The following is a 17691-nucleotide window of genomic DNA, read 5'->3' on the forward strand; positions in this document are numbered from 1 at the left end:
GATTTATTGCCACAACTCTGTGGAGTTTTTATGCCTATGCTACTACCAAGAAGCCTAATGACAGCTACTCATAAACACCATGAAGGTTTTGGTGGCAGGACCTCATAAAAGAGTCACCATGTTGTTTTTGCCACTAATGCTGAGTCAGAAAGTCTCTCTTAAAGGAGCCATGCCTCTGCTCACCCCCAGAAAACAGAGTCTACTGGAGTAAAGATGGTACCAAGGAGCTACAATTGACTCTATTTTTGTCTGTCTAGAATCCTTTTATTTAAAGCTTTCTCAGGCTTTTTGTGGAAATTCTTGCCAAAAATTTGGGTGTCATTTGTAGTCAGAAGTTTCTGTCCCACTGAGTCCCACAACCATTCAGTCCCAAATAAATGCACAGAGGTTTATGTTAATTATAAACTGTTCGGTCTATTAGCTCAGCAGTATTGTTAAGTAGCTCCTACAACTTAAATTAATCCACAATTCTTGTTTTTGTTTAGCCACATAGCTTGGTACCTTTTCTCAGTGAGGCATTCTCATCTTGCTTCCTTTGTGTCTGGCAGTGATTTCATCTCCACTTTCATCTACCTAGAATCTCCTAGTCTGATGGCCTCACCTATACTTCATACTTTCTGCATGACTACTGGCCAATCAGCATTTTATTAAACTAATACAAGTGACAAATCTTTACAGTATATAAGAGCATTATTCCACAGAAGAGTATAGCCTGCCAATTCAAGGGATGTTGTGTTCTTTACATGTCCCTGAGTCATTGCATCTGCTGTTTCTCTGGAGGAGAGAAATGCTTCTGTCCATTCTGTAAAAGTGTCAACGAGTCAGAAGATAACAGAGTTTTTGTGAGTGGGTGAATAAACCTGCCATTATAAACCCAGCTGGTGCCCCAAAGCTGATGGAGGAGCTAACATATTTGGAGGGCCCCCGTGGGTTAGCTTTGGCCCAGGCAGGAGGAGCTCAAAAATGGGTGGGGTCAAAGAAGTGTTCTAGAGACCTTTAGGTTTTAGTCTCCACCTGACCCGATTTCTCGACACAAAAGCAGAACTTTTCCCGAACGCCTTCAGGGTTCTGTAAAACAACTGGAACAGATTTGCATCTTGGTGTTGTAGTAAAAGGCTATGGCTTTGCTTAAAAGGCATGAACATTTTTCCTAGTGCCTGTTTTCAGCACAATGAAACAAAAGAGGAGGAGGAGAGAATTGAACATGCCTGCAGGGTTCCATCCCCTCTCTAATGCTAACCTGTGTCTAAAAACTGGGACCAGTAAAATCAACAGAAATTTAAGAATTCCTGAAAGATGTTTGTAGCCAGAGCTCTATCAGTTCATGAAAACTGCATCTATCAATGCTAAAATGTTAAACATCTGAAGTCATCTGCAATCTGTTTATCCAGTATCATTGTACCTGTGAATAAGGCATACTTGTCTCTAATTTTAGGAGGACACTAAACTAATGAAGTACTAAGGTGCTTACAAGCCTTGGGGGCTTGGCCGAGAGCTGTTAAACTGGTAAATGTATCAGTACCCTAGTTGTCAGGTACTATCAGCTCTGAGAGGTATAAGCAGAAGGGAGACAGCTTTCCAGCTACCTAGGCAGCCATCCCTGGTCTCTCTGTGGTTGTTGGGGCACAGAAGTCCCAGAAGTAGTACCTGTCTTTAGCTGCCACATCCAGAAATGACAGACTTTCCTGTGGGGTAAGAATCTGGGGAGAGTTATCCACCCTGACTTGGCAGTGTGGGGCAATAGATCCCCTAGTATCCTGTTGTTCAGTGTGGGCAGCATCTTGGCACCTGTTTAAAGTACAAAGTAGTTTCTTACTGCATGGCTGACTTGTCACATTTAAAGCAAGCTTCCAAGTGGAAGTTTTTCCATATTTCTTGGAGGAGGTACAGGATGCTGCTAGGAGCTAGTATATCTTTATTTTTATTGAAATTCCATATTCTCAGACCTCTGGAGCATTTGAGGACATATCTAAATTAGATAAATGTTGTTTACTAATGAACTAAATCTGAACATATCGAAGAAGTTGATCCTTTATGAGGTAACTGATAACCTTGTATGTCTTAGTAGTTTATCAAATTGGCCACAGCTTAACAATGTTAGTAAAATCAAGGCTAGCACATATTCTTAATTATTTTCAGTCTTAATAGATCTTAGATAAGGGGAGACCCTTTGTCACACTGTTAAGGCATAAAATAAGAATATCCCAGTCTCTGGTAATTCAACTGTTGTCCTGAGACCAGGAACATAATCATAATTTACAAAAAGGCAAAGCCAAGTTTTTACAGGGTAAACAATTTCGTGTCTCCAAAACCAAGATCAAGGGAAGTATTTTTACATTACAAAATCTGGCTGCCAGTAAGGTTCACCCTCGACATGAATACAGAGGTACAGCTTTACTATCTCAGTAAACCAGCATTGCTTTAAACCCTATCTTTCATAAACCTTGTTTATGGCACAGGACAGGAATTATCATATAGAACCAAAATAACTTGGAGATTTAATGTCTCCATATGGTCACCTTATCTAAGATGGTGGTAAAAGCATACGGCCTCCCTCTTCCCTATCCTTGAGGGGGTGCCCAACTACGTGGTTGTAGCTAATGGGTTCTGCCCACGTGGTGCTTTCAGGGCAGTTCCAATTTGGAGTTACCAGTTTTAAGTGTAATTCATACCCATTTTCTTGGCTGTTTTTCTTTATAATACGGCAGGAGAGTATAAAATAATTTTTTCTGTCATTATATCAGATTCAGGGTCAGAAAAGCCCAGGAGCAAAATCTGAGTCAAAGCAGATAGTTGTGATCATAGCTGAGCTGTTACGAAGACACACAGAACACGTAAACTCAGGCATTCAAAATCAGTGAGAAACACAAGTGTGTGGTCACACCCATTCACTCATTTCCATGTGTACATATGAAATAGACTTTTTAACAGAAAGACAAACAAAACTTTTCCCAGGGAAACCGTATTTGAGGACCTACTTTAAAAGCTTGAAATAAGAGTTTATAGCATAAAGCTGCGGTTCCAGAAGTACTGTTCCTATGTTGCCAGCAATGCCAGGCAGCCGGGCACTGTCAGTCCTGGTGCAAGTGACAATGTCTTATGCTTCACAGCCGGGAGAGGCGCTGCAGAGGAAACTGAGAAACCATCACAGGCTAGCGCCTAAGTCATGTGCCTCCCAAGCTGCTAGCAGAGAAGAGCGGGAAGGAGAAACGTTCACATGACTGCAGGAGGCAGCGGGAGTTAGACAAGCACACAGGTATCCCATTGAGTGCCAGACCGGTGGATGCTGTAAGGTAGATCAGATACATGAGGATAAAACACCTATGTAGCAGGCAGAATGAATCCGTTGTGGCGAGAATCCCAGCCTGACCAGATCACATGCCAGGAACGAGAGAGGCAGGCAGGAAAAGGGAGAGGGACTGATACACAATTCTCACCAAAAATGGGTAAGGGGGTCAAATTGTCTAGCTCCAATCTGCATACATTTCGTAGCAATTGGCGATTAGATTTAGATCCGGAATCATTCATGGATAAGTCTTATGCCGGGGCTGGAACCAGAAAAACCGCAACCCGTCCTAAAAGCCTGCAGCCTGGATCAGTGTAGACTTGTCTCCCAGTAGAACACCTTCTGGATGGGAGACTTCCGAGGTCTACCTGGCATTGCAGTGACTTGGAAGGGGCTCTGGTAATCTCTGGCCCAAAGGGTCAGAGGCTCAGAAGGAATCCAGTATCCCTTATAGGCATATTTGGGTGGAAATGGGTGACTTACCAAATAAACTCAGTCTAGTGTAGTAAAGTCGGGGTGGCAGGGTGGCTTCCCCCGGCCATGCCATGTGGACCCCAAAAGACTCAACTTACCTGGGTCAAATGCACCAAACACCTATAACACATAACTGCCTTTGAAATTAAAACACTTGATATCCAAGGCCTCATTCTCTACAGACTACTATTGTTTTGAAATAATTTAATATCCTTTATTTCTTATGGTCGAAACTTACAAAAAAGAAAATTACTTGAATATGGTATGTGTATTAAGTTTATACATAAATGTACATGTGTATGCATGATTGACCATAATATGACCAGTAACATTTAGCTACCATGTACATAAATGACTTTAAAATAAGTTTGAAACTGAAAGAGAATTATATCATTGCCCCCTTTCCTTGATCTAGTCCCTCCAAGTACCCTCCCTTCAACCACTCCCACACCTTACCCCATTATCAAGTTAATATTCTTTTTGTTATTGCTATTTAGTGACCAGTCCTGAAACTATATGCAAACAGACAACAAAACAGACTCAGGGATTGTTTTCATATATTCATGCACATACACACACACAGTGGGAGAGAGAAAGAGAGACAGAACATGAATCTAGAATATACTCAAATAACCAATACTAACAAAGAAACTCAACAATATTAAAGGTTCTGTTGATAATAAGGAATAATATGAAAATATTGTGAATCATTTTATATCCACAATTTCAACAACCGTGATGAAATGATTCTTTCTACAGAAAATAAGATTATCTGAGGTTCATTCAGAAGTGTAAGTATACTGGAATAAAAAACTGCTAAAGTTGAAACTCTATTATAAAACAAATCCAGTTGTAACTCGTTGTCAAATTTTACTAAATATGTAGGCATATAGTAATGTCAGCTACATGAAAGAAATAGGTAATAAAACAAGAACATTTCCTAACTCATTTTATAAAACTGTCATTATTGCAACACTAAAGAAATGAAAGAACAAAGACATTGTAGCTCAAAAATGCTGACCAATGTCATTCTGTAATGTGGAAGATATTCTTAATTATATACTCACAGATTTAATCCAGTATTGCATTAAAAGAACAGCATATCACATCAAAGTAATGAGTAGCTGCAGTTATCCAAAGCATGCAAGGTTGATTAAACATAGCAGGAAGTTTAATTCATCAAAGTAACAGACTAAAAAAAATAAATGAAACAGAATTATCTCAGTATATGCAGAAACAGAATTTGATAAAATCCAATATCCACATGTGATAATAATAAAAAATCTTAGAGTGTAGTGAGAATAAAGAGGAATCCTAATCTTATAAGGGATACCTCAAAAATAAGCTTCTGGTAACCTTTTAAATAATGCTTATAATGGTGCCATTTGCTATTCTGCTCAGATTAGGAGCAGACAAAGAAAGCCAATTCAACATAGCTTTTTAAATATCCATCACACATACGCAGAACATCTATTGTTTCATTTCTGTATTCTGTAAATCTCAACAATATTTAGCAGGTGTTTTTAAAATAGAATTGGAAACATTATTACATTTTCACTTAAAAAGGGTTTAAAGGTGACCACACAGTACAAATCCACTGAACCTCTGGTTCAGTTACAGATTTAAGGCACATGAATTTGAGTGACAAGTGTTCAAGGTTTCTGAATATAACTCACTGTTTTCTTTTTTTAAATTGTTTCTATTGAGTTATATAATTTCTCCATTCCCCTCCTTTTCTCCCCTCCCCTTCTACCTTCTCCCATGAACCCCATGCTCCCAATTTACTCAGGAGACCTTGTCTTTTTTACTACTCATGTAAATTAGATCTATGTATGTCTTTCTTAGGGTCCTCATTGTTGTCTAGGTTCTCTGGGATGGTGGTGTGTAGGCTGGTTTCTTTTTGCTTTATGTCTAAAAGCCACTTATGAGTGAATACATATGATATTTGTCTTTCTGGGTCTGGATTACTTTACTCTGTATGATCTAACTCACTCTTTTCAAAGAGCCAATATTTGATAGGCATGGAAAGTATCTGCAGACACAGCCCATAGTGGTTCTTTAATAAATCTATCATTTTAAGGCACATTGAGAGGCCTTTCATTTTCTTATGTCCTAAGCAACACAACTATGAATTCAACTGTAAATGTGGAAATTACTATTTCCCAGTGTTTTACTGTTAGATATATCTAAGGATGATCCACAACCTAAAGGATGATGCCATGTGCATTGTATATAAATGCTGTGCCATTTTATATAAGGAACAAGAGTGACACAGATGCAATTTATCCATTTCTTTTTTGTTGTTGTTGTTTATCGAGACAGGGTTTCTCTGTGTAGCTTTGGTGCCTGTCCTGGAACTAGCTCTTGTTGACCAGGCTGGCCTTGAACTCACAGAGTTCTACCTGCCTCTTCTTCTAGAGTGCTGGAATTAAAGGTGTGTGCCACCACCATCTGGCGGGTCCAATTTTTTAAAATAAAAATTGGATCAAGTGCACTGTGCATAAACATTCTTTTATGAGAGTATCATCGTATCTCGATAAATTACAGGACAAATAACAACCACACCACAATCATCAGGCTCCCTATCTTCTGAACCCTTCTTCGTTTGTCTCTCCTGATTCCTGTTATATTTAATATTCCAAACCAAGATCAAATGTTATATTCACAATATTTAATCCTCTTCAGAAGCTTCATAGCAAAGCTCTTTGTTACTAAGTGCTTAGTTCCTCCTGAGTGGGTCTCACTTGCTCAGGTGTCTCACTTTGCTTCGCTTGGCCTAAAGCCCTGACTTACTAGAATTTTCTCTGGCAGATAACACTATTTGCTGCTGAAGCCTATCTGTCCCTGTGACCATAAAATCACATGTTCTGAGTCTTCCTTCTGAAATGTGTCTTTTTTTTATGACAAAATAAAACTGTTTTGGATTTATTTTGAAAGTAGCAGTTCTAAATTTGTTTTGTCTCCTTTGGAATTGATAGCATTCTTACTGACAGTGTAATCCAGTTAATGCTTTGTATATTAATTGAAGATGAAGGCAGATAGGAATAGCCATTTCCAAACAACATTTTAAGGCAGAATCAGCACTGAATTGAGTTAATTCAGCCTGGCTTACAATGCATTTTGCAAACTTTTTCAGTCCTAAAAATATTCACATAATGGCAAAGCATAAACCCAGGAAGGCAGCATGAACAGTTCATTAAGCCATGGTGAATGTTGTGGAATGACCCAGTAAAGAAATCAACAGGCAAAACAGACTAAAATGAACATTCGCTGACTGCGGGGTATAATGCGTTCATTAAAAATGCAGACGCAAACAGGGCACAGAAGCATTCACTTGGGGATGAAGGCAGGAGGATGAGAAGTTCAAGTTCATCTTCAGCCACATAGTGAATAAGGGACTAGCTCAGAACATATGATAATCTTTTTTTCAGGAAGAAAAAAAAATCCAGAAGTAGAAACTCAATTGAAACTCTGAAGATAATATTAAGAATAAAGTCATTACTTGCATAAATTTACACAAGTTAAATTTTTCTTTACCATTAGTAATTATTGATTGTATAAGTAAAATGTTATAATTGAATTAAAAATAGAACCACAAGTCTAGGTACATCATTAAAAAATTTAGTAAAAAAAATTTTTCACCAAAGGTACAAAACTGGAGGATAATAGCAAGAAAGACAGTTGTAGTGTCTGTTTTTATGAACAAGCAGCATTATCACATGCTTTTCACTGCTTACTGAGCTATTCGTCTGTAGCCAAGAAAATCAATAGATGGAAATGACCTAGAGTCCATGCCATTGAGAGCACAGAGTGCCAGGCTGGCGGTGTGGACTGCTTGGTTTACTTTCATCATAAACTGTATATGTGGTACCATTTAGACAATATTACATTCGTCACCATAGAGATTCCCATTATGGGTAACAGAATACACTTCTTCCCAAAGGGCTGTGTTCTCATATATTCCAGAACAAGGATTTCATGGACAAACAGTGGAAGCTATTGGAATATTTCGTATAAAATAAAAATTTGATACTTGTTTGGTAGTATTCCAAATATTTTACATAAATTAGTTTTATAATATTAGCAGTATGAATCCAAATTTTATTACATTCTAAATTAGAAATTATCTTTTTAGCTTTACTCAAGAAAACGTAATTATTGGTGCATATTGTCCTGTCCTCTGAGTTTTGACATTATTCCCTGTACATAGACTTAATGTTTGCAATCCATATGGACAGCTGCTATCATCTTAGTAATGATTAACCTAGACTTAAACTCAGATAAAAGATAGCCAAAAATGATGAGGAAAAAAAAAAGACAAATAAGGATGGAAATGGGAAGCTAAGAGCTTGCTGAGCAGCAGAGAAGGTTTTCATACCACCAACACCCAAACCTCACATGAATCCAGCTAGACAAAACAACCACTCTGGAACATTGCATATTCTGTGTCCACAAAACCAGGAAGCATGATAGGAACTGAAAACGACACCTCATTCAGTTTTGTATGGGAATGAGAAGAACTACTATGCTAGGGAACTTCTGTCACCCTAGTGATAAAATGAGAGGCAGAACACTATTGCTGTCAAAAATCACGACTATCCAAAGGAGAAGTTGGGGAAACATTAGGCATACTTGAGCCCGCTCAGATCACCAGAGTTTTTTTGCATGGCAGGACAATAGTGAGGAGAAAGTAGACTTGTTTGCTTTCCAACTGCTCTCCAAATTCCACTCAGATGCTTTTAACTGGGGATTTAATTTAACCCAGGATCAAAGCTCTAAATCAAGCTGAGAAACATTTTATTTTTTGACTTTCCAAAAGAGAATGGAAAAATCAGGAAACAAGGGCCAATGCCAGTATGCACTGCATTTTTTTTATTCTGAGTCAGGTAATTTTTTTTTATTATTTTTATGAGAAGGAGAGGGGAACATTCACACTACACAAACTGACAAAGCCACCAAGCTCTTTCTGACTTATTTCTTTTGCGTGATGATAAATCAATTTATATTTCAGTTTGAATGCACTTACATATCTTCTTAAATCACTTTGATTGGCCTTAAGTTGTATGCAGGCTGCATCTGCCAACTGTTTCTTCCCAGGGTCTATATACTCCAGATGGTCTGTTCTTAGTCCATTGTTTCATGTATGTGTGAGTCTGTGTCTCTCTCTCTCTCTGTGTGTGTGTGAGTGATGTGTCTAAGTATGTGTCTGTACCTTGGTAGGTATGTGTGCACCTGCACATAAATGTGGAGTCAGAGATCGATACTGGGTTTCTTCCTCTATCGCTTGCCACCTCAGTTTTTGAGACAGCCTCAGTGCACTTGAGGCCCATCAGTTTGGCTAGGCCAGCTGACCACCCAGAGGAAAAGATATTCCTGGTTTTGTTTCTCTAGTGCTGGGATTAGAAGCACAAATTCCAACAATCAGCTCTTTATATGAATACTGTGGAGTGGAAATCAGGTCCTAAGATTTGACCAATGATCACTTATCCCATAGAGTCCACTGTTGCACAGTGTGTATAGTTCATGAACAGGTTCTACAGTGAACTTACTTTGCTCTTACTCTGTTATATCTTGAAGATTCATGCTTCTCTGCAGCTTCAGAAGTGCAACAAAAGGTTACATTCACAGTAACTTGTAGCCTGAATTCTAATTGGTATTAATAATAAAAACCCTGAGTCAGATATTAGGGCTTTAAAGCATAGAGATCAGAGACTGGTGTAGCTAACCACTAGACAGACCTTTTACCTCTACCAAATCCTTGGACTGGAGGGGTTATCCGGTCTCATCCAGTCCTCAGAATGCATGCTCAGACTGTTGCATGTCTCTCCACCAAACTCCAGACTTAACTGAGCTCTTGCCTCATTTCAGTTTATGTTCTCTTCGCCCAGCCATATCACTCCTGTCTCCACCTCCCTTGTGCTGGGATTAAAGCCATGGGATCCCAAGTGCTGGGACCACACTTGTGTGAGCTCTCTTTCTCTTTTAAACAGATTAAATCTCACGTAGCTCAGGGGAGCCTTGAATTAACAGAGATCCCACTGACTGTGTCTCTTGAGTCTTTGGATTAAAGTTGTGTGCCACCACTCCCTGGCCTCTAATCACTTAGCTCTGCACTCTGATCTTCAGGCCAGCGTTATCTATTAAAACACAAAGAATATATTGCAATAGTAACTCAGGATAGAAGCAACAGAGATTGGGTCTTCTAGAAAGCATCTACTGGCAAAAGCGCTCCAAGGCCCTCTAATGCAAGGTTTCTCTGTTAATTTCATCCATCCGAACAGAAAACTCTTGTTATGTAGTTTGAATCTTCTATAAATAAAATTTTATAAATATTTTACCTTTGCTAAAACATATTCCATATACATCATTGATTCATCAAGAAATAATTGTTCTGGGGCAAGACAAGGTTCTCCACTCTCTCTATATCTTTACAATAGAGTAAATAGTGCTGTCTTACCCACAGCACTAAGATAATTGGAGAAGATCAAAGGGATTCAAATTGGAAAGGAATAAGTCAAAGTATTTTTTTTGCAGATTAGTGACCCTAAAATTTCCACCAGAGAACTTCTAAGACCGATGAACACTTTCAGCAAATATCTAGAAATGAGATTAACTAAAAGTCAGTATCTATCCCTCCTTTATGCAAATGAGTCTGAGAAAGATACTAGGGAAGCAATAGCTTTCACATTAGCCTCAAATAATATAAAATATCTAGGGATAACTCTAGTCAAGCAAGTGAAAGACTTTTTACTTCAAGTCTTTGAAAAAAAATTGAAGAAGATGCCAGAAGATAGAAAGGTCTCCCATGCTAATGGATTGGTAGAATTATCATAGTATAAATGGCCATTGTATTAAAACAATCTAAAGATTCAATGCAATACCCGTTAAAATTCCAACATTATTCTCCACAGATCTTGAAAGGGCAATGTTCAATTTCATATGGAAAAACAAAAAGCTCAGGTTAGCTAAAACAATCCTGAACAATAAAAACTTCTAAAGTTCCATTTCCAATTTCAAGTTTTACTATGAAGCTATAGCAATAAAGAACACATGGTATTGGTACAAAATAGGTACATGGACCAATGAAATTGAATTGAAGACCCAGACATAAATTCACACACATAAGGATAATTGAATTTTGACAATGAAGCTTTAGAAATACAAACCAGAGAAAAGACAACATCTTCAACAAATGGTACTAGTCAATCTGGATGTCTCCATGTAGAAGAATACAAATCACTATATAGAAAATTCAAGTCCAAGTGGATTAAAGGCCTCAACATAAACACAGATACATTAAACACGATAGAAGAGTAAATAGGGCATAGCCTTGGATATGTTGTCACAGGAGATGACTTTCTGAACAGAATTTTGATAGAGCAGGCACTAACTAAAAGATTGGATTTCAGAAAACCAACTCAACATCTGAGAGAGGACTAACATCCAAAATATATGAACTCTGATTAAATATGGGGTACAGATCTAAACATGGATTCAATAAGACAGCTCCTTGAAAAATTGAGAATCAATCCACCTTAAGAACCAGCTTTATTAATTTTGGGAATCAAAGAGTATTCCATTCTACTACAAGGACACTTGCTCAAATATCTTTAGTATAGATTTATTCATAATATCCAGGAACTGGAAACCACCCAGATGTCTCCCAATCAAAAAAATGCATAAAGAAAATGTGACACATTTACACAATGGAGTATTACTCATCTATTAAAAAACCATACCATGAGATTTGTAGGCAGATGGGTGGAAGCAGAAAAAAGACTCATCCTGAGTGAGGTAGTTCAAACCCAGAAATATAAAATAAAGTGTATATTTGCTTGTTACTGAATATTAGCTATCAAGTAAATGATAGCCAAGCTACAATCCTTAAACCAAGAGGGCTTAAGTCAAGAGGACTTGGGGAGATGCATGGATCTCCCTGGAGAAGGAAATAGAACAGATATTACAGGCAAACAAATGGTAGGTAGGAAAAGAATGGGGATGTCAGTTGTGGGAAGGAGATGGACTAAGTTGCATTTAACTGAGCTGCTGGCTAAGGTGGTCCCATAAAAATCCTCAAAGAACACAGGCTGATGCTAAAGAAAGTTAGTCTACATCAGAGCTAGCCCAAGGTAAGTGGTGTAAAATACATAATCTTTGTTTTCCCTTCCTCTCCCCAGCCAAGATACCTGCACATCTTTGTTCTGTTCAATATTTGCCAGAAAAAAAATAATTTTTCCACCATTCTTTTTACGTTGCTTTGTCCAGTCCATTTTCAGAGCTACAAGTGGACTAACTCAGGTAGACGGAGGCATGCATGATGATGGAGGCCCACCACGCTCCCACCAGCCTCAGCGAGGGCTTGCCTGTGCAGTAGTCCCATGAGAAAAGAATTCTCACTCTGGGAAATTCCCCAGCAATCTCAATAATGACAATAAAACTCAACAAAGAGAAGTGTTTGATTTCTGAGTTAACTCAGAGATAAACTATAGAGATAAACTGACCTAGAAAGCAAGAACAGTGTTGTAAATCAGTGACTGATTTACAACAGTTGTTCACAGGGCTAGCCTGACTGTGCACTTGGTTCATGCTGACTTTAGAGGGGAGGCTGCCATACGGAACTGCTTACTCTTGTTTTAATTAGTATTTATTGATGATGACACCTGGTGAAGTTTGTGTTTCACCAGCCTTTCCCATTCTTATCTTCAAGGTTGTCCCCTTCGTGTGTGCAAATACTCATGTGTTTATATGTACATATACACGTGTATATTTCCACATAGTCTCCATGTAGTAGAGTCACAGTCCACAATTTTGTATTGGTTGGCATTAAAGTTACTCTTCTTCACAGCCTTGAAGAATGAACTCATGAATTATTAGTAGTTCTTTTGCTAGGGGATTTGCTATTCATCTGCCCTTATTTGTTTAATCATTTATTTATAGAAGTTGGAGTTATAAGGATTTATTTATACTTTAGATTATTGCCTGATGTACATTATATATTGCTCAAATTCTACTTTTGCCTACCCTTTCTTGACTCCAGTGCCATTTTGATGCATCCCAACATCTCAGCTGTTGTGATGTGTGTGTGTGTGTGTGTGCATGCACATGTGTATGTGTGTGTATGTGTGTGTGTGTGTGATATTTTTATTTTTTGATTTTAATGCATTTTGCTTTCTTGAAGCAAATATTCTTCAGACTTTCTGTATTCTTAGGACCAACAGCATACAAGTAGCGGTCCTACATGAAGAAGAATTATTGGCTCAGCACCAGTGTTGTACATATTGCATAAGCTTCTTCATACTGCATCTTCTATTGCTGGAAGCACAAGTGGGTACTTTCACTGACATTACCAGAAGTGTGTGCATCATGCTTTGTGCTACTCCAGTGTCCCTTCTGTAGAATCACTAAATAATATATTTTAAATGTAATGTATCTTTTTGTTTTTTGTTTTTTTGTTTCAGAGACAGATATATAGTTTATCTCTTTTGAACTCACCACCCTACACTCCTGCTTCCATTTCTACAGGAAGGGATTGCAGACATGCACCAACACACTGTGTCCATTGTACTCCAAAGGAGCTACTACTGTGTACATAGTCCGTGGTGCATCTAAATGCCAACAGATGTTATTCCTATTACTGGATTATGGCAATGAATGCCAATGGAAATTAGGATTACTATGTAAATCTTTGATATCAAAGTCTGTCACATACATGCATGCTGTATTTTTATTTGAAGGACCTGCCACAAGTGCACTATATATTGGCAAGATTACATTTTTAATTTAAATATTGGTCTATTTATAAAGAAAATTATGAATTCATAAGTTTTACTGTATTTAATTCAGAATTCCATTTTCCTCTCTATGTTGCATTCCTTTCAGAACAGACAGAAATCTTGCTCCTTTTTCCATAGTATTGAGCTTATTTATGTATTTATTTACTTATTCTTTGTTCAGTCTTGCACAGAGAATTTCTTAATTCTAATCTCAAATGTTCTAGAATAAACTAGCTACTCAGAGATTAGAACTTACTGATTAATACTTACTAATAATTAAAACTATAATATATAAATAAATACGTAAATAAATCTTACAATAAAACTAATAAGTAAGTGTTAGTTTTACCATTAGTTTTATACTTATATATTCCTTTATATATTTCTGGGAATTTTGCAGGTAAAATGTTGCAGTTAAGTGGTCCATCTATTTCTCTATTGTATTTCCAGTTTTCTCAAGAAGTGCATGCAGGACATCTTACTGTTGATAGCACTCATTTTTTGTTTCTTATCTTTATCTGTGTTACTTATGTGTTTTGTGTGTAGATACTGCTTTAAATGGCACTTGTAACTATCAAATCCTTTCAGTTTTATGCTCTTTTTCCCTAGCTTTTAAATTGTTGTGCAGTAAAGTCAAAGACTTTAAAGTAGATATTGTTGATGGTTAGCTGTGGATACAAAGACTGTTTTTTAAACAGAAAGAAAGAAAAATTATGGGCAATATCTACAGAACATACTTTAATATCAAGTCTAAAGTAATTTGGGCTGAGAAATTGTTGACATATAAATTTGATATAATTAAATTTTCAATTTCAAAGAGGAATATTTTCACTAGATATTTAAGATTTTTTTTTCATTCCTTGAGATTAAACCTGTCTAAAGGTGCTCTGCCATGAGCTATTTGTATAGATCCTTTTATTGCTGTTTATTTATTTTTGCATTTATTTATTTATTTGGTGTGTGCATGTGTGTGTGTGTGTACTTATACTATGATGTGCATAGGGTGTTCGAAGGACAACTTTAAAGAAGTCTATTTTATTCTATCCTGTAGTTGTTGTACATGAGGCCAAGTGCCAGATTGAGCTTTTGTTTTTAGACAAGGTCTTACTAATTTACCCAGTGTGTCATTGAACTCATTCTGTAGCACAGACAGGCATTTAACTTGTAACCTTCCATTGAACCTTACCTTTTAAAATAGCTGGAGATATAGACCTGAGCTACAAGACTAAGAAATTAAGTTTGTAATGTATGTTATTAATTGCCTCATTCTAATTTATCTCTCTTTAGAGATATAAAAAGGTTATTCTTATACTTACAAAATGTTGAGCAATTCCAAGTTTAGATGGAATGTTTGTAGATATTCAGTTGAAAAAACAGATCTGTTGGGAAAAGGAGAACCACTTTTTTTTTTCAGAAGTGAGCTCCTACATAAATTGTTCAGTTACAAGTGATCAACCACACACACATGTATATAGGAACAGTACTAAATGGGCTTCATAGGCTGTTGACTATAAGCAAATATGGGCATACATGCACACATGAGCACTCATGTGCACACACACTCACAGGCACACACACATATGTGCAACAATAATAACTGAAGAAGAGGTCATATGTAGTTGAAGACTGCTCTTTTATTCCTGGCTACCTAGACCCAAATAATCACACAGAAACTATATTAATTACAACACTGCTTAGCTTATTACTTCAGGATCCTTATTAACTAACTCTTACATCTTAAACCATTTCTATTAATCCGTGTATCACCACAAGACTGTGGCCTTTACTCTGCTAAGGCATTGGCCAGAACAGCTGTGCTCACTAACCAATGAAAGTAAAACATACACAGAAGGACCTCCCACATCATTCATGGATTTGGGATGGGACAAGAGGGTATGGGAGGAGTTTGAATGGAAGGGTGTAAGACTGATAGAGATGCAGACTTTATAGGAGTCTGTTTTTTCATAAATGAACTTCTCAAAATAGAAACAAAGTTTATATCTTTCTTAAACATATATACTTGTTACAAACTAAAGTTGATACAGCTGAAGACAGATGTAGAAATTTGATAGAATAGAGGGAAATAAAGGTGCTTGTTTTATTTTAGATATAAGAACAAAGTTTGGAGAGAGTTAGTGACTTATTGAATGTCACACTCAGGGACAATTCTACAGTTTGATCAGAATTATACCTCTATCCTGTGTTCTGGACAGTGCTGCATGAAATTACCAACATGTAAAGTGTTATTAATTGAAGAGGCAAGGAAGTCCACTTTTCTTGAGGTCCTACAGTGAAACCTGCAGATGCACACTGAAACACTTGTTGAAAATATGACTTCCAGAAATAAATTACACATATTATTTTGAATCTCCATTACAAGTGAGAAAAATGTGAAGTAAAAATAAGCTCATAATATTCAGTTTTAAAGTCATAATTACAGCAAAGTAAGTTTGGTAATACTTATACAAATTAACTAACTGATATAAACTAGCTGAGCTATACTGATGTGTATAGTAACGGGCAGAGAGTGGAAAAGAGGTGGCCATTCATTTAAAAAGGACTTGGTCCTTGATCCTTAACTGATGGCCCAACATTAAATAACCTTGGCATGCTTCTATTTCATTTACTGTTAAATGAGGTAGCTATGCCTAGCTGATAGAAAGAAAAACTAAGATAAAATGAAAAGTAATTAAAATATACAACGTGAGAAATGATTCTGCCTGGCTCAGTGTACGTGACATTTGCATGTCATATTAATGTCTGATTGCTCTAATAACAATGCGATGTGCATTGGTCCTGCAATTTAATGTGCATTCAAGCTTCTACTTAATCAGTTAGCAAGCATGGCTGCGTAAGAGGTCATCCTATATCTGTGAGCTGATTTTTATCATCCTTGAAGTGGTCTAATGAATTCTACCATACAGGGTTGATAAAAAGGCAACTTAAAAGATGTGAAATTTCTTATTAGTTATTAAATTGTGCCCTTTTTTAGCTCCCTAACCGACTCATGTACCCATATTTTTATAAAGAGTGAATTATTTGTATAATCAGTCCTAAATATTTAGTCATGAAAGTGAGGTATTTAAAAAATTGTTCTCTGGATGTATCAGCACACTCATGAAATGTCAGACCATGGAGGAAACTAAATGACACAAAAATCTTTGAAAATCAAAAAAGATGACAATCTTAGAAAATGAACACTTACTGGAGTTGCATTGGTGGTACAAACAAAAGAAACAATATGATTTATAGGGTACATAACAGGACTTTGGAAAACAAACTAGGTCATTGTCTGATTAAATTAAATCTCTGACCTTCAGAGATTTCTAAACAGACTTGTGAAGTGAGTCTTGTCATTATTTTGAGGTTCATAGAAATTTATGGTGATATATGAAATGTCATATATATATATATATATATATATATATATATATATATATATATATATATATATATATGAAACATTAGAAAGAAAAGAAAGAGAAGTGGTGGGAAGGACAGGTGCCAATATCAGTAAACCAGAGAGATGTTCAGAAGGCAAGATGGAGTTGGGATAAACATTCTGGGACAGATCTGTGAAATCTCAGAACACGAGAGACCAATGCCTGTTTTGAATATAGGAAAATGAGACATGAAGGAAGAATTCATCAAATATTTTCTTGAGATTCAAGGTATAATTTCTCATTATATATCATCATTCTGCATCTCCAAAAGTTCTGGCACTGAGCACAATGTAAACACATTTGCCATGATTGTTTATTACACGCTCAATAGTGTAGCTTTGAAGAATCAGATCTTGGATGTATTTGTCATCCGTTTTCTTCTCTTGAGGGAAGTCTATCAGAATCTAGCACTGTTAAAACCTCAACTCTTGAGTCTAAAAGACTTCTGCTGCCTAATCCGGACAGGAAGTGTACTTGTGATCCCCAGTCTGACGATATGAATCTGTAGAGGAACAGAGTCCTTGTGTTCTCAGATAAGCACTAGGTAAATTGGAAATGTTAAGCAAGCAAGATTTTCTTTAAACTGGAAGAGATATGCAACCTGTTTTTCAGCCAAAAGGCAGGGAATGCATGTGGTTCATAGCCAGGTGACATGTGCTATTAGTTTGAAATGTAGACACTGAGTTGTTGAAGATATAAGATGATGGGAAATCTA

The sequence above is a fragment of the Microtus pennsylvanicus genome, chromosome 3 (genome assembly GCF_037038515.1).
Source record: "Microtus pennsylvanicus isolate mMicPen1 chromosome 3, mMicPen1.hap1, whole genome shotgun sequence".
Classification (NCBI taxonomy): domain Eukaryota; kingdom Metazoa; phylum Chordata; class Mammalia; order Rodentia; family Cricetidae; genus Microtus; species Microtus pennsylvanicus.